General features: G+C 43.2%; 1 long non-coding RNA gene across 6 annotated transcripts in view; it reads left to right on the top strand.

The window, feature by feature from the left end:
• LOC116102770 overlaps positions 1–25194 on the top strand; it is a 46191-nt gene that overhangs the window by 14715 nt on the left and 6282 nt on the right. For 5 of the 6 annotated variants that reach the window (XR_004123278.1, XR_004123277.1, XR_004123274.1 and 2 more), the window contains 2 exons: positions 185–304; positions 18956–19023. This is a non-coding gene — a long non-coding RNA (uncharacterized LOC116102770). The remainder of the gene's footprint in view (positions 1–184; positions 305–18955; positions 19024–25194) is intronic. The other variant, XR_004123279.1, reaches the window with a different exon arrangement.

Here is a 25194-nt window from a genome sequence, read left to right as displayed (position 1 = left end):
CCTGCAGAGACACAAAACACATATCTACTCACCCCCAGACAGGAACCCACGATAGACCAAATTATAGATAGCAGCAAAGTCCAATGTGCCAAACCAATGGGTTTTATTGAGGTTACGGGAATATGGGGAGGGGTTCCTTACAGGAGCAGAAATGACTCAGCCACTTCACCAAATTCCACCCCAGCTTAGGTGACAGCTCTCAAGGCTGGGGACCTGGAGCACGCTGCACAGACTGCGGGAAGCTCAACAGTTTGGAGAGTGTCCTTTCCAGGTGCCTCACTTGCTCTAAACCTCTTCTAATCAGGTAAGATGGTTTCTGCTTATTCCAGGCAGCTGATCTTGTCTGAGAGTCTTCTTGGTAGCTTGTCTTCCTTCCATCTCGTGTGTGTGTGTGTGTGTGTGTGTGTGTGTGTGTGTGTGTGTGTGCTTTCAGTTTTTACTGCTTATTCTGGTAGGGAGGGACTTAATAAGTCTGGTCATTTTCAGGGACTTCCTGAAGGTTTGAGTTGTTTATTTTCCTGCTTAAGAAACTTCTCGAAGGATGGAATGTTTGGTTTTTTTTGTTGTTGTTTTGTTTTTAATTTTTCAAGACAGAGTTTCTCTGTGTAGCCCTGGCTGTCCTGGAACTCACTCTGTAGACTAGGCTGTCCTCGAACTCAGAAATCCACCTGCCTCTGCCTCCCAAGTGCTGGGATTAAAGGTGTGCGCCACCACCGGCCCGGAATGTTTTAATCTTGGAGGAAGCAGTTGTGCGCAACAGGTGCTATGACTGACTGTCTTGTTCATTATGGAATTGTCAACAGCTACCAGAGTAGAGTCAATAAACACATAAACGCCATCATGTTGGATTGATACCTAGATTCGCTGAGGTTGCTACACTTCTTCACACACTTAGCTTGTTAGGCTCTGGCTGCCTTCTTGACCTGGCACTTGACACCTAAATGGCTTGCTCATGGAATGAAAGGCGGGATTTCTGGATTTCTTCAACTCAGGCCTGCATGCCGTTCCAAGCTGCCTTTCTGGAATGCTTCATGTGACCCTTGTTCTTGTAGCTGGCAACTTCTTAGTACTTAGGAGCCTCAGGTCTCTAGAAGAGAGGTGCCCCTATGTTCTAACCAGGTTAAGTATGCCGGACACGAGCTATTGTTTGTGGCCTAGCATGCTGTCCCGATGACAAACTTAGTGAGCAAATGGGTCTGGGTTCAGCAATCTTTAGTTTCTTTATCTTTCTTGTTACTTGTCTGTCAGGGGTTCATGTTAATCTTATTTTACCTCTTTATCCTTTATCTTTCATATAATACCTTTACATCTAGTACATGAGTGTACGTGTGCGTATATGTATACTTGGGTTAGCATACTCCTCATGGCTCGTCCACCTTTTTGGTGACTGAAATATCATCTCACTGGGCCTGAAGATAACCAAGTAGCTCGGGCTGTTGGGCCAGTGATGCCCAGAGACACACCTGTGTCTGCCTTCCAAGCACTGGGAATACAAGTCCGCCATTATACCCAGCTTTTTATAAATGTGGGCATCAAATGCAGGTCCTTGTATTCGTCATATAAGCAGGACTAGGATATCTCCTCGGCCACCTTGAGGTCTTTGGAGGACCGACATTCCAACATATTTTACTTTAATAATCTGAGGACATTTCATGGGTTCTAGGCTGTGGTTCTATTTCTAATCTATAGCACTTGTGATTTTATAGACGTATCTGAGCCTCAGGTCCCTAAGGTATCAGGCAGCCTTGGTAACCTGTTTCCTGTCTTATTTGTCTGTCACCAGTGCACACAGCGCCCTCCATACATTCCAGTGAAGGCTGCATCAGCCTTTCTATGACTTGTGGGCAGAGAACAGCTGCTGTTTGCACACCAAGGCATGCAGCGTGACACCAGTGCATGCAGCTTGACACCAAGGCATGCGGCTTGCTTTCTTCAGTTCCCATAGTTGGTTGTCTCTTCTTTATCTGTATTATTATTTTTCTATAAAAGCAGGGGGGAAACCCAACAAACATTGTTTCCAGGCTTAAAGCAAATGAAACATACCACCAAAGAGGAGCCACATACAGAATACCAGTCTTGTCCTTGAACCACACGCTTCATTATCACCTTAAATCATTTTTTCTAAGTCTCAATTGATTCAACCATATAAAGATTTTTTTTTTAAGTAAACATAAAGGACTTTGCAAGGATGATATTTCCTTCTCTTTAATATTTATCCATTCCCTTGGTAACGAATTATCCTGGAACTGATCTATCATTATGAAACTGAAGGAAGCAAAGAAGTCGAAAACAACACTCAAGGTGGCCATTTGCAAAAATACCCTTGGAAAGTTGTGCTAGAACAGTTCTAAAATATAGGTCAGATCAGTTGCATGAACACCTAAGAGCACTTTCAGGCACTCAGTGCCGCTCATAAAATATTAAGAGGCATTTAAAGTGGTTGTAAGGCTCAGAACAAATGAAAAATTGAAAAATAATCCAAATGGTAACATAAATCTAATTTCTATATTTAGTGCTGAAAAAGACACTCACAGAAATCCCTTGGCCAATGATAGTGGAAATTTAGTTTGGGGAGGGGGGTCATGAATGTTGAAGTTCCTGTAGTGCTAAATTGTTCAAATGAGGTCAAGAACTTTCTGGAACAAAGAAAAACAAAAACAACAAAAACAAATTGGAGGGAAAATGATATTATGACTGTTTTGTCATAGTACTGGCAGGGTAATCAAAGTTACTTATATGTTAATTGGTGAGCCCCCTTGGATCAGGAATTATAGCCGTTTAAACTGTTGTATAATTTCAGATATTAGTGGGGAAGGCGGAATGGAGTGATGGTGACTGCATACTTTCAAGTAGGTAGCATGGTAATAATTACTACTTAAACATGACCCTAGACACTAAGGCAACCGGTTTCCCTGGGGACGCTTAGGACGACATTACGAATAGGCCTCATACTCTTTTACATGTGTGAGCAAATAACTCAAGTGTGTCTTTCAGCGAGCATTTGTCAGCCAGGCTTTTTCAGACCAGGTGGGCCTTCTCTTGGTTTAGTGCCTTTTGGAGTGTACTTAGATGCTGGAAAACAGCCCTGTCTGTAAAAGTCAGGAGACACTAAATCAATTTGGGTTCCTTGGTTTCCAAGAGGAATTAAACAGCTCCAGAAAAACAGTGAACCGCCCTGCTTTGCTCAACGGGCTTTTCCATCCCCACGGCTCAGGGAAGGAAAAACAATTTATCTCCTTTTGTTTCTGCTCTGGTTTGTGCTCTGGTACCACGTGGGTGGTGGTAGGGTTGGATAGCAAAGCTCTGCACAGGCTGCTGTGTGGAATCCTCAGTCGCCAGCAGGAGGTGCTGTTCGCGGGAGGAGGTGGAGACCTTAGGAACCGGGCTTAGATAGAGGAAGTGCTTGGAAGTGTCCGCCTTTGGGGATGTCCTGGCACATCCCTGCGTTGCCCTCTATTTCCTGTTCCTCAGGAGCTGAAGCCCTCCTCCTCTTCCTCTCTGTGTCCCCAGACAGAATCCATAGTTAAGGTGTATGGACTGGAATCGCTGAAGCTGTGAGCAAAGCCCTGGCTCCTCCCATTAAGGGGACTCTGTCAGTGATTCTGTTACAGTGTGGTAAGACAAGTGATTCGTTCACCCGGTGACAAGACTCTTTGCTCACCATGTCCTCACAAGTCTTCACATTTTTACAATTTACTTGAAAAGGGAAGGAAATCAGCTCGGAAATTGCCATTAGAAGTCTACGTGTATTATAACTGCCATGTCGTCGTCGTTGTCTTCTTCTTAAAAAAACAAAACAAAACAAAAACAAAAAAAACAAAACAAAAAAACCAAAACCAAAAAAAACCCCAAAACAAAAAACAAAACAAAACAAAACAATACAACAAAACAAAACAAAACAAACCAACAAAAAACCCAACCAACCAACCAAACAAGAAAACCCAAAACAGTTCAGGTTTTGTGCCTTGGCTTAGGCAACGTTGCTGAAGTGAGACCTGCAGTTCTTTTCATATTTCTGAAAAAGGCCATTTTCAGAAGCACAAAGTGACCATGAGCCAAAAAGACCACTTGTAAAGCATTTCCAGTAGATCGGTTCCCATCATAATTTTACTGGTCATGAATTGGCTATAAATCCTTCTCTTCCTGCTACAAACTCTGTTATAGAAGAAACCAGGCTCACAGAGCATAGACCTTTGCATTCAATTAAGAAAATTGCCTCCACTCCCACCCCCAACTTCAGATTAGTAGGGCTGTCCACAGAGGAATTAGACTTCTGCTCTGGAAAAAGTGAGCAGTTTTGCAGGCCCCTATGCGGGACATTGGAGAGAAAGACTATGCTGGCCAGACAGCATTTTAAACAGCAGCAGATTTCAGGTCTACATTCCATGAGCTTAAGATGTGCCCAGAACTAAATCTAGAACATATTCCTTTTGGTTACTTTGATTAAAAAGCAACGTTTTCTTTGAGAAATACCACTCTCTGTTAGAGCCATAGCAGGCTCTTCATGTAGGCACCACACCCCAAGCTACTGTTTCTGCTAACCCACAACAGCTAAGAAACTTGAGCAAGTTGCTTTTTTACCTATTTATCTATTTCTTTAAACTTAAAAAAAAAACACTTACTTATTCATTTATTTATTTACATGTGCATACATGTGTGCATGAGTGTGTGTATGCATGACATGTGCCATATCATACATGTTGACGTCATATGACAACTCTTCCGCCATGTTGGTTTGTGGGGATCTAACTCAGCTGTCAGTTTGGCAGCAAGTGCTCTTAACTGCTACACTCTCTTGCCAGACTCTGTGTCTACTTCTTAATGTAATTAGTTCTGGATTTCTAATAGATGTCAGGACATAGTGGTTTCTCCCAGCTAGATGCATATACAAAAATAACAATCCCCAGTGTTTTCTGACACGGGTCTCTCCTCCCTGGTTAGGTAGGGCTGTCTGTACCATATATTTCCAATTAACTTTGTTGAGGTTTGCAGAGAGATGCTATGGAAAGAGCATCTTGGCATTTTTATCTCCGCTGTGTTTGTTTCCCTAGAGGAATATGCTGTTGAAGAGATTAGAGCTATTTGCTAAGGACAGTAATGAAGAGTTAAACAGTAGGTGTTTAACACACTATTTCCTTGCAGATAAGTATCCATTGGGTCCTTAGAGGGTGCAGTGTAGGTTCATCACGGTGCAGTGAAAAACTTGTGTCTCCTTTCAGAATGTCTGTTGTCTATGTGAAGATGCTGGCCATATAGTCAGGAAGAGCCCTAACTGTCGAGGGCTTGTGCTCTTACTTTATTTGATTATAACTCATTTCATTCCTGAGGAGAGGCTGCAGTGGACCCAAGCCAGACAATGCCAGCACACATTCTTCACCGTCTCTGTTAATTTGTCTTCTCCACAGAACTCACCGCTACTTGACAATGGATGTCTGCCTGCTTGCTCTCCCCAAAGCTCTTTACTGATTTCCTCTTCTATGTTCAGGCTTGATTTCACTGTTTGATCCCTGGTAGCTGAAACAGTAGATGACACAGTAAATGTTTCCTGAGCACATAAATGGCTGTAGTATGTTGTACAAGCCCAGGGGACCACCTATTTTTTATTAGATAAAATAAAATAAATAGAAATAATTCTGATAGGAGAACCTTGAGAAAAGACTCATTATAACTTCTTGCTTATCTTTTAAGAACCAATGAGAAATTCTCTACAACCATGACTAAAAAGACATTCTTGTGTTGTTGTTTTTTTAAAAATACTTTTTATATAGTATATCCTGATTACAATTTCTTCTCCCTCTACTTCTCCATGTTCCTCTCCACATCTCCTCCCATTTGATCTACCCCCTTTATGTCTCTCATTAGAAAGCAAATAGGTTTCTAAGGGATAATAAGAAAATAAAATGAGATAAAGTAAAAGTAAACACATTGCAAATAGGTCAAACAAACGAAGGAAAAGAGCCCAAGAGAGGTACAAGAAATAGATATAGATGGAGACTCAGTCATTTACATACTCAGGAATCCCATGAAAACAGAAAACTAGAAGCCATAGCATATGCAGAGGACCTGTAGGGTTAAAAATAAGAGAGAGAAAAAAATGAATAAAAAATAGAAGTAAAAATAAAAATGAAAATGAGAAATTAACAAAAGAAAAAAAGAGAAAGAGAGAAAGGAAAAAAGAAAAAGCCCTGATTGTTATGAGACAAGGGACCTCCAAAGATGCCTTTGTTAATTTTCTGTTGAGCCTCTGCTGCTGGCATGTGGCTATCCTTAAGGGGAGAACCTTCACCGGTCTTGGTGAGTGAACCATGATTACTGTTTGCCAGTGTTAGTACTAGAAGTACGCTGCATACCATCGAAGGAGAAGGGTAAATACCAACCCATCTAGGAACCCTTTGATCTACAATGGTGGCCTGCCTGCAAGGTATGCCAATGCAGTGGTGGCACAAAACTCATGGGAGTAACCAACCAGTAACTGATTTGACTTAAGGCCCACTCCATGAAATGGAACCTGTACCTGACATTGCTTTGGTGACTAAGAACCTGAGACTAGATAGTCCCGGGGACTTACAGGACAACAAAATATCATTGCTCTACTAAAGGAATGTAGCAATACAATGGCTTCTAATGACATTCTGCTACACTCATAGATGAGTGCCTTGCTTCCTCTCATATCAGACGGAAACAAATTCAGTGACCCAAAGCCACACAATATTCAGAGAGTGAGAGACACTGGAATACTCAGCCCTAGATGGGATGTCTCCATCAAATCCCTCCCCTTAGGACTCAGGGAACTCTGTGGCAGAAGAGACAGAAAGAGTGTAAGAGCCGGAGGGGATTCAGGACATCAAAGAAACACGGCCTTCTAGATAGAACAGGGCCGCAGATGCTGAGGGATCATGTTCAGAGCTTGCACGGATGCTTGTACCAGATGAAGTCCTAAAACTGAAAGAAAAACTAGATGCATATTCCCATCTCTAGCCTGGAAGCTGTCTCCAACTGATAACCATTTACATATGAAAATGTAGTTTTCTCCTTGAGAGTCTCACCAGGAGACAGAGTACTCTTAAAGGGACATTCTTAATCTGCAATGGCTGGCTGTAACCCTGGCAACATGCCAGACACAATGACATTTGGCCAATGTTGTGACATAGAGGACGATGCTCTGTAAGACTGAAACCCATCACTGTAGTGCTCTGGCAGTCATACAGATGGGTTCAGGTAGTGATGCTGTACGGGCAGCTGCATTGCATACTCTCTGAACACGGTTGGAAGACTGGATCCTTTCCTTTATTTTCATGAAATTATGCACTGACCTATTATTTATGGACTTTAAGAGTCATGTGTTGCTGATAGTAAGATCCAGCAGTCACCATGTCAATATCTCACTGCGGCCAGAGCGGGTTTCCCTTTTTGCCTGGGGAGTCTCCTGTGTTGATGAAGGAGGTAGGAAGGTAAACTCCTGGCTCTTGGCTCCCTAAGCATCCTCTTCAAGTCAAAGGCTCTTCTGGAGTTTCCAGTGCTAAAGGGTTAATGAATTTAGGTGTTGTAGAAAGACCAAGAGAAGGTAGGGGAATGTGTGGCAGAGGTGCAGCTTAGCAGTAATGGAAGGAAGGGCTGGGGTTTTAGTTCATAGCAAAGAGCTTGCCTGGCTTGGATTTGAGGTTCAGCACAGCAGAGACAGAGGGGGAGAGGAGGAGGGAGAGGAAGGGAGGGGAAGGGAAAGGAGGAGTAAGGAATAGAGGGAGTGAGGGAGAGAGAGAGGGATGGAGACATTTACAGAAAGAGAGAGAGAAAGGGAGAGAGAGAGAGAGAGAGAGAGAGAGAGAGAGAGAGAGAGGAAGGGGGGGGGTAAGTTTGAGTCATGTGGATATATCCCACACTGCTCAGGCTCAGCTTCAGCTTCTCCTCAGCCACAGAGGAATGCAGTGTTTGACTTCACCTGTCACACGATCCAGCTGTTTCAGGAGGCCGTGGCTCTTTTTTTTTTTTTTTTTTTTTTTTTTTTTTTTTGTGGGACAGTCCGGTCACTATTTTTAGCCGATGCTGAGCAGACACTGTATCTCTTTGCAGACATCATTCAGCTCTGCCACTGACTGGTGTCAGCAGGGCCAGTATGGTGGGCTGAGTTCTGGTGAGCCGGGCTTTACTGGGTTCTCTCTCCACGAACAACGCATTCCAGCCCCACCCTGTCCTTTATTGTCTTGTGCTGTTGTCCTAGGTATTGTTGTTTCAGGAGGAAAGAATCAGAGGAGAAGTAGGCACATCTGGTCCAGCCTGAAAGGCAGGCCATTAACCCCTTATTCACTTGAATTTGAAATTGTTGCTTGAAGTGAGAGAAAGAACCTGTGGGAATTGCTGAGTTAGAGGGAGAAGTTTGTAGTGTGCTGCCCCTCACACTGACCCACACTGTTTGCGTGAGCTTAGGCACATCACTCTAGGTCTTTGCATCTCTAAAATGAAGGAGCTGGGCAGTGGTTGCAATCTTTTCAACAAGACCTAGAAGACTAACATACAACGAATACATTAGATTATACATTGGATCACTCTAAGTTGCTCACCAGTCTGCTTTTGCCTACAGGGTGTTATGAACCCTTTCATTTCATGTTCACTACCTGGGCACTAATTGAATTACCAATCAGGAGAGTTAATCCATCTATAGGTGTTTTAGTTAGGGTTTCTGTTCCTGCACAAACACCATGACCAAGAAGCAAGTTGTGGAGAAAGGGTTTATTCAGCTTACATTTCCACATTGCTGTTCATCACCAAAGGAAGTCAGGACAGGAACTCACACAGAGCTAGGATCCTGGAGGCTGGAGCTGATGCAGAGGGCATGGAGGGATGCTGCTTACTGGCTTGCTTTTCCATGTGTGTTTGCTCAGCTTGCTTTCTTGTAGAACCCAAGACTACCAGCCCAGGGATGGCACCACCTACATTGGGCCCTCCCTCCTTGTTCACCAACTGAGAAAATGCCTTACAGCTGGATCTCATGGAGGCATTTCCTCAAATGAGGCTCCTTTCTCTGTGATAACTCTAGCTTGTATTAGGTTGACACACAAAACCAGCCAGTACAGATTTTTACTAAGGTCTCACTAGATAGGCATAGCTCATTGACTCGTTGGCCACATAACTGAATCTGAGTCTAGTGGTCATGAGTTCAAAATGATAGCAGTAGTTCAAAGTTAATCACATGGCTGGCCTTTCTGATACCAACACCCCTTTCCTGAATCATCTTTTCAGCAAGGGCTTGGGTGTGGTTCAGGGGCCTACTGGGAAAACTTGACCTTCGGGCAAGTCGAAGAGTTTAGAAGGCCCTTTTTCAGCAACCAGCGGGTGAAGATCAGGTAAATTTTAAACAATGGTGGGAAATAAAAGTATTATCCTCATTTTGTAGGTGATACTAAGGGAGGTTAATTGAGTTGTGTAAGTCACATGGATGTATGGGTCAGAGCCCCAGCCCTAAGCTCTGACCTCACATTTCTTCCCAGTGGCCCAGCATGAATCTCCAACGGTAAGGGTAACTTCTTGTCATCTGTGTCATTGTAACTGTCAAATGTCTCTCAGTAGCTGAGTTACAAGCCCATTGATGCTGAATATGAAACTGGCAGCCCAGGGATAGGTTGCCCATTATATGTTATGTACTCAAGCTTTGCAGACTTCCAAGGTGAGCCTCAAGGTTGCTCTGGGGAAGATCAGAGCAAAGGAGGCATAAATGTCCAACTTAAGTGGCCTTTTTGTTGGTAGGGGAATTTCTACACACGATCAGATCATTTTTAGAAGTCATTTTACCCGGATACCATTTCACCATATATCCATCTTGTCTGCCCGTCTGTGTTTCTGGCTACTTATTTATCATCCACAGAGAGCTTCCAGGCATTTCAAGGAAACTGGCTTGCTTCCTATAGTGACATTCATATAGGTAAAGTTCAAGATTCTAGACATGGCTTAAAGATGTGAGTGATTTTCCTAGTGAGGTTCCTTTTGTCTTTTTCTTTATTTGTGTATGCGTGTGTACATGTTTAGTGTGTACGTGCATGTGTGTACTTGATGGTGTGGAGGCCAGAGGTGAAGTTGAGTGTTTTCCTCAATATCTTTCTATTTTAAGACATAATCTCTTGATGAATCTGGCTAGACTGATGGGTCAACCATCCCTGGTGATCTTCCTGCCTCTACCTTCCCAGTGTTGGGATTAAAGGTGCATGCTACCACATCCTGGTTTTTTGTTTTGTTTTAACATACTATTCTAGTTTCCTTTCTGTTGCCATGACAAAAACCTGACCAAGAACAACTTAGGACAGAAAAGATTTTATTTTGGCTTCTACTTCCAGGTCATAGACCTGAAGCAGAAACCATGGAAAACTTTGTTTAGTCTATGCTTAGGTACATGTACAGCCTAGAACCACCTGCCTAGGGTTGATACCGCCAATGGTAGGCTGTGCTGTCCATAACTATTAGCAATTGAGAAAACACCTCACAGACACGCCCACGGGTCAGTTTGATTGAGATAATTATTCAACAATAGTTCCTTCTGTCCAGATGACTCTAGATTCCATCAAGCTAACAATAAAAACTCTCCAGGACATTCTGGGCGATGAGGATCAGACTGTGGTCCTCATGCTTGCCTGGCCAGTACATCACTGACTGATCCATCTCTCCAGCCCCCAAACCTTCCTATTCTGCTCTTTGCCAGTTTTCAGATCTTTTTTTTTTTTTTTTTTTTTTTTTTTTTTTTATCTTCCTTTAGTAAATTAAAACATTGTTCTTTTTATATAACACCTTCTATATGTCAGGAACAACTATGTGGATCTCTCCAGCAATACACACGAACCTTACTATTTTATATATTGTGCATGTTTAAAGAACTTCTCAGAGTCTTTTAGCCAACAAGACCAGGCCTCAAGTCCTAGCATCCAGAACCCTGGCTTTGTGTTCTTCATCAGCTCACTAACCTGTCTTATTAAACAGAATGAACATCAGCTTTAAAAGTTGGGTTAAACTTCTGGGTTTGTTCCTTAGAGCTCATGTGATCTCAGTGAAGTAGAAGCAGCCTGAGACTCCATTTACTGTCTTTTAAGCAGGATGGGAAAATCCTTCCTGAACATGGTTCCCAAAGGACAGAATGAGAAATGTACGCACTGTAGCATGCTTGCTTCTCATTCCCCCTTTCACACAAGACAGGATAAGAGAGGACATTAGGAGGTTTGTCACAGTCCCTGTGAGGCCCATTGTTGGCTTTGGGTATGCCATCTGGTTATTATCCTCCAGACAGGGACCCCAACAGAAATAGCCTTCTCAAATGTACCCAGCAGAGAACTGGCCCCAGCTCCTTACCATAGCACCACAGCTATACCTATGTCACTTCAGAGGAAGAGTTGGCATTTTCCACCCACCCCTTCCCAAACCAGTTCAAGACAGTGCACTGCAGAAGCCCAGCATGGTGAGCACATCCCTTTAATCCCAGCACCCTGGAGGCAGAGGCAGGCAGGCAGATCTCTGAGGCCTTCCTGGTCTATAGAGCAAGTTGCAGGACAGTCAGGGCTGCACAGAAAAACCCAAAGAAACATCAGAACACACAAACAACAGAAAACCCAACCTGCTACGTCTTACTGCATTTTTACTAGCGATTTTCCTTTCTGTTTGTCACTTGACATCTTCAGCAGCAGAGAGATTTTAGGCAGGGGGTGGTGGCGGGGCTGGAGAGGATGTAGTGGCCTGGGTCTTTTCAGCTAGAAAGACCAAGGTGAGGCACAGTCATCTCTCCCCAGCTTAGGGTACTGCTCAGCACATCGATGGCTCCCAGGGTCTACACTGGAGGTTTTCTTCTCTGGGTTTTACTACTTCTTAAGGAAATGCCACAGAGAATTTTTTTTTTTTTTTTTTTAACTCTAAAGGCCAAGTTCAAGTCCCAGGGTATCTCTGTGGAGTTTCCCTGTCCCTCTCTAACACAAACAACTCGTTTGACTCCATAGTGTGCTGCTTGATTTTCAGTTTTTCATCTGATGGTTGGGGCTGACAGTCACGAGCTCGGTAAGCCTTCTTCCAGTCTTTGTTGATGACAAGATCCTTTACTGTTACATGGCTGATTAATGTTACTAGATGACTATAAAGGGGGATGTGTGTGTCTGCCTGCCATTGTGCTTTCTTATAATTAGTGGTGTTCCAGAACTTTCTGTTTATTTCAGAGACACTTCACTAGGCACTCACGGTGATGTTCAATGCATTGGATTTCAGTTTCTTTGATTGCCTTTTTCTCCCATTTCATCAAACGTGAAGACGATTTAGTAGAAGGAACAAAACAGGGGAGCAGATAGATTTTGATTTGTTGCCAGGAAATGTACTGTGGTGACCCTGGGCAGATGGCTCACCATCTACAGTCTTAGTTTTCCATCAGTAAATGAGACAATAATATCCAGAGCTTCAGTTAGCACTTTTGTGTGAGTTGGAAACTCGATACTTTTGGCATGTGGGATTGTAGCTTGGCAAGCTGAATGTGGGTTTGATTTGAGTCTCTTGTTGGCTCCCTCAGCTGACACATCCTGTAAGATGTGTCATTCCAGGCAGCCCTTAAAGGACATTCCTCACAGGGCTGGCATGAGGCTCTGTGGTGGCTGTGTATGGGAGGAACCATGCTACTTAACACTGCACATTCATTTTTCTTCTTGCTCTATCACCAACCCCTGCTTCTGCCTATCCCAAGTCCTTTAGCCCACACTACAGAATATCATGGACAACACAGGATCATCATCAAACCATCCCCTGTGTCCCCTTCTGTATCCCTACTTCAAGAGCTTTTCTTCCCCTGTTCTTGAAAGAAGTTGATCTCAGCAGTAGAGACATCATCTTTTAATTATAGACTAACAGATCTCGGGTCATAGAGAGTTGATGTATGTTAACACATGTATTTTAATACACAGGTGTGAGTTAATACACAAACATGTTAATACACGTGGGAGATTATTGAAAAATATAGACTCATTTCCTGGCCACAGAGGTCTTGCTGTTTCTGAGACATAAGGCAGAACCAGAGATCCTCAAAAGGGCTGTTATATTACTGGGTGCAAAAGGCACTCCTAGTACCATTAGACAAACACAGCATTTTTAGAATCCTACCCATAACAGACAAAAATAAACCAATATGCTTTAAACCAAGGAATATACATACACCATTTCCTTTGTATCTTTAATCCTGAGGCCTATACGGGCCTGATTTGTGGTTAGTGTTCCTCCCTCCCCCTTCCTAAGAGAACATTTAGGATCGTTCACATGTCCTAAAGCCCTCATTTGCAGAATTTAGCCGGACAGAGCATGGGAGGAGAGCAGATGCCAATTTCATCCTAGAGACTTGATGTGCCCTGGGCCCCAAGCAGGGGCCACACAGAAGCACATGGTGACCGAGGTTTCAAGGTGCTGGAGTTTCCCAGCTTCAGCAGCATCTGGGCTTGGTGGCTTTAGAAGATAGAGAGTTGAGGAGACTGTCAAACCCTCTCCCACGGTGACAGATATAGTTTAGAGGGCTGGAGTTTTAGATGTTGAGTAGCCCAGAGCACAAAGCAAATTGTGAATAGAGAGACGAGAAGCTCACTCTTACTCATTGTGGTTAAATTTGGATTACATTTTTGTTAGTCTTTTGTCAGCATAACAATGACTAAGTGCTAGGCCAGGAAGGTAGACGGCCTATATCTGTATCTTATTACCATAGACCTCGTGCTGTAAGAACATGGACCAATTATATTTTGTCGTCTCAGGTTCCTTTTCAGTAAAGTGTAGGTACCCGCCCCATCAGATTAAGAGAAGGGCCGGATGAAATGATGGAGGTCTAGTGCATGTTGAAGAAATATTCATAGATGGTAGCTGGGTAGTGCTTCAGAACTGATGGGGACAGGCAAGGGGATTCTCTTTTAACCCGAGGAAACAGAGTTTCTTTTGAAACAGTTTTTTTTTGTTGTTGTTGTTTGGTTGGTTGGTTTTTTTTTGTTAAATGTGTTGTTTGGCATTGTGGAGAGTCCTTGGCTTGGCAGTGTTGCTGGGGTGTGAGGTTGTGGATCTAATTCAAGTCTTTAGTCTTGCATCCAGAGACCTGGCAAGTAGCTCTGATTCTGTCTTTACTAGACTAAAACCCTGGGCACTTCATCTAATGAGAGGGCTTTACCTCAGTCCCCTAATCTGTAAAGCAAAAGGATTGGTAGGATTAGCTTAGATTCTTTCCAGCTATAAAGCTTCAGCGTTTTTAATGTTTGTTTCCACTCAGTGTTTTTGGCTCAAGAAAAAGACCAACTTGAGTTCAGAGGAAGGTGTTGTGCCTTGGCCAGACCTGGAAGTCCCGGTGGAGGTTCTTCTTGACTTTGATCATATTTGTTTCAGCAAATTGAGGGAGTGAAGTTAGAGGTTCTATCAGATTAAACTTCTACATCTAAGCTTGGGTGTGTGGCCTGAGGCTTCCCAGGCAGTCAGACCAGCTTTGTGACTCATTCTGGACTGAAGCTGGAAGCCTGGGTGCATGTCCTTACTGTGACCTGACGTCTCTGGTTTCCTAGCTCCCCATGAATTCTAAGCATTAGAAAGCCAATTCCAGTCATTTAATCTGACTGTGTAACTTCACCATTTGGTACACTGCATTAGTGATACTTAATCCCCATTCTGAAGGATCAGGCATTTAGTCTGTGCTGATAACACTAATCTATGTGAAAATTAATCTATGTATGATAATTTCTTCTAAAACGGAAATAATGTACTGAGTATGTGAGCAGGGTGAACTAGTCCCAAAGAGGGACTATTTCTGAAGTGGTCAGTGGTGTCTGATCTTATTTTGCAGTGTACAGGTTACTCAAGAGGAAGACAATGCACGCAACACTAATTTGTGTCTTTCTAAATCCTTCCCTTGGGCAACTTCAAGTGATCTATTCCAAGTTCCCTCTCAAAGCTGTCCAAATAGACTATTCTGGTGTCAGCTAAAACTGTCAGCCCAGAAACCATGAAGTTGATTGTGAGGTATATTAGGGATCATTCATTCCTCTTGGGTTCCAGATTGAATTAGTTTCTTTTTCTTCTTGCTGTGATAAAGGATTTGACCAAAATACCTGAAGAAATGAAGAGTCTATTTTGGCTCATAGTTGAAAGGGACAGAGTCCATAGTGACAGGGAAAGCAGAGCAGCAGGAGAGGAAGGTGACTGGTGGCACTGAGTCCTCAGTCAGGAAGCTGAGAGGGATGGATGGGGGTGTCCCACTTGCTTCTTATTTCTTCAACTGAGATTCCAGCCAGTGGGCTGGTGCTGCCCACATTCATGGTAGATCTTTCTTCTTCAGTTGAATCTCTCTGAAAATACCTTTATAGACACAGCTAGAGATGTTTCCTTTTGACCACTGTAAGTTCAGTCAAATTGATAATGAAGATTAACCATTGCATATACCATTACAAATGGTCATGACCCTGGCTGACTCAGATGGCACTGTCATTGGCTTAGAGGATGGTGGAGTCAAAGGTCTGAGCAAGGGTGGGTTTCGTGTCAATCTAGCTGAGATGAGATGACACTCTCCATGATGGCGATCACAATTCCTGCTTCTTCCCTAAACTGTCAGAGATACAATGTTTTTAGATGGCTGTTCTAAAGTTTTGAATATGTGGCCTTTTAGTGTGCTCATAGCACATATGTGGTTCATATGTCTGCTATGATTGCCTAATAGTTTTTTTTTTTTAAATACACAGAGAAATCTTACACCATAGCCTAGGTTGTCCTGGAACATATTGTATAGCTCAGAGCAGTCTCAAACTGTGACAAACCTCCTGCCTCGGGGCACAAGTGCTGGGATTATCAGCATGAGTCACCTTGCTGTTTAGAATTGAATCACTTAACAGTTCTGTGTAAAAACCTTTCTTAACATCTCTGTGCTTTTATAAAGAGTTTATGTTTTGTAATGATCTCCAGTAATGAGCTGCTGCTACTTGTAAACAGTTTATTTTCTAGATCATTCTTCAGACTTATTTGCCTTCCATACTTGCCAATGTTGTTAGGAAAAACTGAATCCTGTCTTATTTCAGGCATGTACATGCACACACACACATGCACACACACTCACACATGTGTGCACACATAGTCCTGTGGATCTAGCAGATTTTACTGCAGGACCAAAGGCCAGTAGAGATAAAAATAAGTGTAGCGTTTACTTCAAGAAATAAAAACTTGAAACTCACTATAATGTGTCTTTATATTAAGGACTTTCGGACAACCTGTCTTGTTTCTTGGAACTCTCTCTTTCTGCTTCCTGTTTACTTAACTTCTGATTCATTTGTTCTTACTCTTCATGCATTTGAGATTTCATCGTCTTGATTCTTGATTCCCTAAAGATGGTTCCACTTGGAATCAGGCTTTGGTAATAGATATTCAGATAATGTGTACCCCTGACTCATCAACTGCAGAACCTGAATGGCATTGAGTTTATGTTTCACTGTTCCCTCATAGCTGGAGTGGGTGACTTCTAGAGGGCCTCTGGATTCCCACTACATTATCGGTCAATGTCTGCTTGATATATTAGGTAGATTCTGAAATGCTTCCTTCTACTTCTATTCCCAATGGTGGAGCTCAGGAGCCACCACCTCTTGCTATTTATTTTTCACCTTTATTTAGGCAATATCCATACTGACTATGGATGCTCTCATCTCTCCTTTCTTGGCCTCTCTACTAGCAGGGAGGTCTGAGGAAGATATGTGTGCCTCCAGTCTCAGACAGGTCAGTCAGTCATCAATCAATATTTCCCTCTGTCTATTTTTTTTTCAGAGTAGTACTTCTGTGTGTGGTGTATTTTTCCATAAGAATTTCTTATATCTTCACCTCATCAGTGAGAGTTGATGAGAACATGCTCTGTAAGCATGTATTGGTTGCCGTAAGTTCTATCCCTCCCCAATAGCAAAGTTTTAATGACACAGTTTATGTTCTTTTATGTCCTATCAGGACCACATGGGTTGTGAGAGTATACATAGCTGTGTGGTGGTGGCCCATGCCTTTAATCCCAGCACTTGGGAGGCAGAGACATGTGGATTTCTGAGTTTGAGGCCAGTCTGCTCTACAGAGTGAGTTCCAGGACAGCCAGGGATACACAGAGAAACCCTGTCTCAAAAAACAGAGAGAGAGAGAGAGAGAGAGAGAGAGAGAGAGAGAGAGAGAGAGAGAGAAAGAAAATGTTAAATTTTCATTTCTGCTATGTGAAACTGTACAGGATTTCTAGAAATTCATCCCCAAAATCATTAGTCTTTACACTACTAGTTATTACATTAGTTACATTATTAATTTTTAGATTCTGCAGAGTCCAGTTCAGAACAAAGTGGAATCTTAAGCTAACCCACATCCTCCCCAAACAGTGTACAGTGCTCTTGAGTCACTGCAAGGGAAAGTCCACTTCTTAGATGTTGCTATGGTTACAAAAGGTGTAATTGCCACAAATCCTTTCAGAAAGCGCTAGAATCTCAGTGGTCTGTGCATTCTCTGCAGAGCCAAATAAGAATAGGGCTCCACAGTGGTGCCAATCTGCTTGACTTCTACAGCCTGCGGAGTCCTTGACCTCAAGCCTGCCTTGGAGTCTGCAGATGAGGAAGGGAATTTTTAAATTTTTGATGAAATAGGAGTGGTTTGGGGAAATTACCCATAGATTAGCACGTCTCACACAGAGAAGCCTCTACAAAACCCCATCTCTTATCAGATGGCTATTTGGGTTGGGAATAAAACTAAGGACAATGGTGGGGTGCTGAATAGGAGTTGGGTGGAGGTGGGGGGTGGGGAGACAAGGATCCAAACTCATTGTCAAGGAGGTGTGTGAGGTGTGAAGTATTAGGGCTGGTGGTTGAAGAAAGAGAAGTAAGGAAACACAGGCGGGGGAACAAGGGGGCATTGGTGGTGAGATGATCTCTGGGAGTGAGGTGACATTACCTCTGTGCTGTGTGTTGGGGAGTGATGGGCAGAGGAAAAAGCCAGATTGTGTGAATTGATGTTTGGCTGGAGAGGAGTGTATCACTGTTAAGTTCTGAGGAGGGGACAATGTCACAGAGCAGCCACACATGTAGATTTGGATCTGGGCCACAAACCAAAGTGACAAATGTACTCTGATTTTCCTCTATACTTTAGATTCCTTCATATTAAAGCAAGTATCTCGGACACTCTCCCAAGCTGTAATTTTCCTTCTTAGCGCTTCTTACTATAGTTAGCTCAGTCTACATTTGTCAAACTGGTCTCACTCATCTAGACTATTGTGTTCCACAAAGACAGGGATGGTATCTGTTCCATTTCCCATCATATCTCATGACCTGAAGTGGCTTGGTAGATATTTGTTGAATGAATGTACATATTAGTAAGTATCTCCCAAGTTTAGCATGGTGGCACATGCCTTTAATCTCAGCACTCAGGAGGCAGAAGCAGGCAGATCTCTGAGTTTGAGGCTAGACTGGTTTATTGAGCTAGTTGCAGGACAGCCAATGTATACACAGTGAGATCCTGCCTTGAAAAAAAGTAAATATTCCCTGATACTGGCTGTAGGCATGGATGGAGATAGTTGAAGGGTTGGTGTGGCAAGATGGTCACAGACCCTACCTTAAAGTAGAATTAGAATACCCTACAGTGAATTAGACGTAGGTAGTAGAATGACGTACAAGAAAGCAAGACACTATTGAGCAACCAAGATGCTCACAGAGAGATGGTGGTGGTAGGCCTGGCTTGCAGCTGTCAATGACAATGACTATCAATAAAACAGTTCATCAGTTTAACAGGAAACTGTGTGGATCTTGCAGGTGGAGGCTATGGTTGCTTTTGATTGCGGAGTAGAAACCAAAATCAGAGACAGTCTGAGATCTTCTTAAAGTTGTATTGTCAATTTTTCCCTCTGGAATACAGATTTTTTTTTTTTTTTTTTTTTTTTTAGAAAACCCTTTTAGAACAGATCTTGAAGAATGAGAATTCTTTCCTTCTCTTACAGACTGAGAGGACACTGAGAGCCAGAAACTGATGGAGGAAATAAGAAATGTTTAGGGAGGAGAGAATGAGGTGAGTGAAGTCATAGCTGCTGGACATCCTGAGGTTGGGCTCACAGTTTGGAGTATGCCAGGGCCAGGGAAGATGTGGGACATCTTATTCAAATTCTTTGCTCTATAGATAAGGATACTGGGATTCTTGGGGATGCTGCTGGTTCATGTTAGAGGGATTCCTCAGGCCATGCTAATTGTCTCTGAGAACATTGAGGATGCCAATAGCCCCATGGCAGAGCACCCCGGGAGGTGGTTTCTATGATGATCAGCAGTCGGGGAAAACTCCCTTTGAAGGGCAGGACAATTATCTAAACTCACACTGTGTCTGATGAGCTGAGCTGGGACATAATCCTGGGATTTTGATGATTCAAAGCTCCAGCTCTTGGTGCTTTCTGTGAAGATCTTCCCAGGTCTTTCACAGAGTCTCTGAAAGCTGTTGCTAGGAGACACAGGGTAAGGACCCCGGTACAGAAGCAGCGGAGGAGCTGGAGGTTTCCATTCTATGATTTAGAATCACAAAGTAGGGAAATGATTTTCTGTCACACTACAAAGTTTACATCAGGAATTCTGTTGACCTGAGCAAACCATTGTTAGTTTGTTTATTTATTTTAATTAAAATACTTTAAAATGTTTACAGGGGAATGCTTAAATATCACTCTGAGTGGAGACAATTCATTTAATTGTGATTTTCTTTTTGGTCGGATTTAATGGTAAACTCAGTTCGAGTTTTGCGCACACTGTGATCTTCTGAACACAGGAGCAGTAACAGTAGCAGCTAACACACACCCTGTGCTGTATCCAGTCAGGTCTAGCCTGTGCACGTATCACCGTGTGCGTTCTTTCCACCCATGTATAGAGTTCGTCCTGCTTTTATTTCCATCTTAAAGGTAGGGAGTTAGAAGTAAAAAGAGCTGAGCATATTGACCAATAGCTAGAAAACCACTGAGTGATGTTTCCCATGTGTGATCAAGGGCAGTCTTAACCAGCTATAAGTCTAGAGCTTGTGGGACCATAAAAGGCAGCCTGTTTTCTAGTTGAGCTAGGTTTAAGCCCAGGAGACCATTAATAGTTCCCGTGACCCACCCTGAGCTCTTGTGGTGTAAAAATGGGGTCCTGTGTCCTCTTGGGGCTAGGGCTGCTGGGTAAGGCAGGAAGTTTGCACCCATGGACTCCACACCACCGCCGGGTGTGCATCGGGCTGTGAGAAGCCACGGGACCCCACTCCAGGGGTGGGGAAAGATTAATCTGCAAGGGACACGCCATGTTCCAAACCTTATGGTCAGCTCTCAATTTTATTTTCCTTAATCGGGCACATTCAATAAGCAAACCTCCCTCTCAATTTGCCTTCTCCAGTCTCTGGACGAGCATTTTCTTTCCTGGAATGAGTGGGAGATAGGTAGCTTTCCTCCCTCATGTGTCCGTCCTTCTTTCTTTCACGTCTTCGAAGGCCGATCTCCTGCGTCCGTTGGTATTCATCTCAGGTTTAAAGCTACCATCGACTTTCTTGACTTTACTTTTTGTTTCTTTTAAACAGGTTCTCCCCGTGCAGGTTAGGCAGGACTGGCAATCCTCTTTACAGACGTGTGCCACGTGACTTTGTCTATCCCATCTTCTCTAACATCGCTGTAGGGACAAAGGCTTCGCGCACTCCATCTTAGCTGTCGATTGACTTACCTTCCTCTTCCTACATTGCCGTCACATTGATTATGCAAATGCCACAGCTATTCCTGTGTTGGCCTGTGGGGCCATTTAGGACCCAGTCTGGCTTCTCCTCTCGCATCATCAACTAGCACACCATTCTGTGCCCACCTAGCCATGCTTGTCCTCTGCTTGTCCTTTAAGCACACTGTGTATGTTTCTGTTCTACCTTGGTGTCTACATATGCTATGACCTCTCCTGGGTTTTTCTTCTCTTGTGTTTTCCTATGGTGTCAGTTTATAACATCTCTGTTCAAACTTCACTTTTCAAGCATTTCCTGATAGCCTTCCCTAAGTCCAACAAGAGCACCGCTTATCCCTTGTAAGCCTCTCTGTTCCCTGATTCTGTTTTTCTTTATTCCTTAATACCACACTCCTCCATGTTTCCTGTCTCACCCAGTGTAAGGTTTTATCTTCAACCCCTGAACAGTTAGGACATAGTATAGGACATAGTAGTTATTTGTTGAATGAAAGGATTATGAATTAATAGCTAGCCTCACCAATGATATCAATGACTTTTTTTTTTAAAAATGTTGAATGTCAATCATCAAGCACAAGAGATAAAAGAAAGAAAATCAGCAAAGGCTTTCCTTGACATAGAAAAAAACCCATCAACATGCCCCCACATGGAGGAACATTCGTTTATATCACACTGTATGAGTCACCCACAGCACAAGAAGCAAGCTGCCAACTTACAGATGGAGGAGTCCCTCCCAGGGACTTGCACTCACGTGCAGCCCAGACCCTGATTTATGCTGCAGAAAGGAACTTCAGGGTGAGTTGGTAAGAAGCAAAACTTTGGTTTATTATGTAAAGGACAGTTAGTTCACACTCAAAGGGCAGATGTAGCTTCTTAGGAGAGGTAGACTAGTTAAAGCATTATATATAATCATATGATGTAGTGGGAGTATCACCTACTACAGAAATGCTAGAGAAGGTAGGATAGATAAACTCATATGGCACACATCTGTAAAGAGGATTGCTACAAAGCTGAGGCCTGCATAAGCTGCATAATGAGAGCCTGTCTAAAAGAATTAAAAGGTATATGCATATGTTTATGAATATGATTTTGTAGCTTTTGAAGTTAGGTTGCTCAAAGGATATAATCTATATCTGAGTTTAAAACATCTCAGTCATTGTACAGATAGGAAAGGAAAGCTGATAAAATTACAACACAGGCAAAAATTGGACAAAGGAATTCTTTCCCCGCACAGGTCCCACAAGGTCAGGACATGATTTGACTCTGAACATGATTTATGAGAGTTTTGTCTGCGAGGTTTTCAGACAGTAAGAGACCTGAGCTAGTTCCAGGGAAGTCATGCATTCCATACTTCTTGAATGTCCCCTTATTTTTTCTTGTCATTCTGTCCTACCTTACTATGGAGACTATTATAGTCATAATATAGAGAATTTATAGTCATAAAGGTGATTTTTGAAGGGCACTCAATAGTATAGGAAAGTGCTTACATTACAAAGCTAAATGAATGATGAGAGAGCCAGCTGAAGGGTTTCAAGTCATCTGATTGATGATTCACGGCCAACAAATGCTCTTGCAAAGTTCCTGTATGGAGATGATCCTGACTTGTAATCAACTCTGTCGAGGGTGGTATAACACCTTGTTTGTCTTTATATGATAACAAAGGGACAGTTAACATAGTATTTGATACCGTGGACTTTTAGGTACAGTGGGCTATGAGTTATGTATAAGACTTTTATTTTAAACAGAAAAACCTATTTATTAGTTCTTTGCAAATTTCATATCATGCCTTGTACCTACCCTCTACCCTTGCAACCTTCCCCTCCCACAAAAAAAAAAAAAGAGAGAGAGAGAGAGAGAGAGAGAGAGAGAAACCCTCTTTGTGGAAGCAGTGTAGGGGAATGTAATGTGTCACAGTGCAGGAGAATGCCAGGGCCAATAAGTGGGAGAGGGTTGGGTGGCAAGTATGGGGAGGAGGGAGCCAACAGGGGTTTGTTCTTGTTTTTGTTTGTTTGTTTGTTCCTGGGAGGGGAAACTGGGAAAAGAAAAATCATATGACATGTAAATAAAGAAAATATCTAATAAAAAAAGAAAAAAAAGAAGATATAATTTTAGATGAGTGGGGTTGGGGCTAGGATGGGAGGATCAAGTAGTTGAGGGGGAGTTAAAAGAGGAATGAGGGAGAGAATATAGGGAGAGACAACAAAATTAAAGGCCATTTGAGGGTTAGTATCAAAACCTAATACAGTAAAATCTTCCTAAAATATATGAAGACAATATAAATGACATCACCAAGTAATGGGGGGACAGAATCCCAACTGGCCATCTTTTGTCACCAAATGAAGCTTCTAGTACCAGTATTGTGTTAGATCAAATTGAGTTGTTGGCCACAGGTGGCCACAGGTGTCCTGTGGGAATCCTCAAACAACCCAGTATACCCTTTGGTCCCCACTTCTTTGCTTGCAAATGTTCATTGCAATGGCTCACTGGTTTGGTCGGAGGCCTCTGGCTTCTGTTACTCTATCAACACTGGAATCCTGCTGGAATGCCTCTTGGATATCCTGTCCTTGCTCATTATCTTGGAGATCCTGTAGTACTTTTGGATCTGTAAGATCCCGCCCCTTTATGCACTCCGGCAGTTCATTGGTGGAGTAAAGGTTGGAGTGGGCCAATTCTAAGCCCTGGATCTGGGCCTGAGAAGTATCTGAGCGGGTCAGCCTGCTGGCTCTCCTGCTCTCCCACTCCCAGGTCCTTTGGCTCCCGTTCACCGACACACCCCACCCTTTGCAACCAGAACCGGCTTTACCCTGCTGCCCAGGCAAGGGGCAGAGGCCGCTCTACGGAGTGCTGCAGCAGGTGAGGGGCAGGGATAGAGAACATTCTTAATTCAATTTTGTGAGGCATATGAACACCAATAAATTGCTTCTCTGCCTTGTAAAACCACGGTGGTTACTTAAGATTCCCTCCTAATCTTCTTTCAGCTGCTAGAAATAATATTCTAGGCGTGGGCACTATTGGAGAGAGTCCTGGGATCTTGCCTGGCATTCTATTCTGCCTTTCTCCACTGCTCAGTGATGCCATTGGCTGGAGGTTCACCTGGTGTTTCTAGGCACTTCTGCTGCCCTGCTCCCGCGATGGCACATTATCTAACATTCCCAGAAGCTAAGAGCTACCCTCATGGCCTAGTTTATGTCACTCCTTCTCTTCTCTGGGCTTCTAACTCACTTGCTTCATGTCTAATTAGAAAGGTGTTTTAAGCTGTTTCTCGTCATGCAACCAAAGATAAATGTGGCCCTTTCCCCAATGACCCTTGGTCTTACAGACTTTAAAAAAAAAAATTTAAAAAATCACACAAGGCAGAACGATTGCTAGGGGTACTAGAGGAAAGAAAACAGTAATTTCTGTGACAAGAGACTGTCCCTTCTCGATCATCCAACTACTTACTTAGGCTTGTTATCTCAACACATGTAATAACTGAGCTTATCTCTAAAACGAGTCCCAAACATCCAGGCTTCGAGGGGAACACACCTTCAGGGTGTAATTTCCTGTGGCTGCACAGTTTCACTATCTGCTTCTTGGGTAAGGCAGGTCAGGTGACCATACCGGAAGCCCGAAGAATGACAGAAATGACAATCTTGTGGGGAAGGCAGGAGACAGACATGATCTTGCATGGTGACCCTTGCCTGGTGTCTCATGCTGCCTTCTGAGCTCCCTCCTTCTGATGCTACTGTGCTGCACACCCCCCCCCCCCCCCCCCCCCCCCCCCCCCCCCGCAACCCCCATCAGAAGTCTGTCACAGCTCCCCCTAGTCTTTCTTCACCTAGGAGGCCTGTGTCCATCGGAAGTCAGGAGGTGCTGCTGTGAAAGGCTGTGTGGTTTCCAAGCAGGCAGCTGTGGGCGTGACCAAGTGAATGGGTACTCATGTGTCAGCTCAGTGGAATGGGGCAGAACAGTGACTTACCACTCTCACTGTGGTGGGTTTCCCTCACAGACTGCCTAACCTCTTCTAATTTTATACTATCCCAGACTTTGGGCCACTTCTAAATGTCACCATGCTCTCTCCCACCTCCCCCTCATTCCCTTCCATTGACCTTTTAGGGCAGGGCTTTTATTTAGTGGGGTAGCATGAATGTTGCAGGGTATGAACCCCCTCCACACTGGGGGTGGGTAGTGGGGCTGGAAACCGTGTTGAATATTTGCTTGAAAGAAATGCATTCTTTATGAAGTTTTCTACTTCTTGATTGTATATAATGATGTGGACATTCTCCCTCATTTCTCCCATCTTTCATGATGATATGAAGGGCGACGAGAAATGTGACCCAGCTTAGTGTTAATGGCTGAGTTCATCACCTATCAAAGACTCTCTCATTGTATATTCAGATTCTTCCTCCACACCAATCCTATGTGTGGATGTAATGGACTGAAGAAAAAGACTTCATTGGCCAAATTTTCTTTTAGAGGGATTCCTGCATTTGTTTGGAAGAAATACTTCAATAAATTACCTGGATTGGAGGAT

This window comes from Mastomys coucha, unplaced genomic scaffold (genome assembly GCF_008632895.1).
Source record: "Mastomys coucha isolate ucsf_1 unplaced genomic scaffold, UCSF_Mcou_1 pScaffold1, whole genome shotgun sequence".
Lineage (NCBI taxonomy): Eukaryota > Metazoa > Chordata > Mammalia > Rodentia > Muridae > Mastomys > Mastomys coucha.
This window is presented reverse-complemented; position numbering and strand designations above follow the sequence as displayed.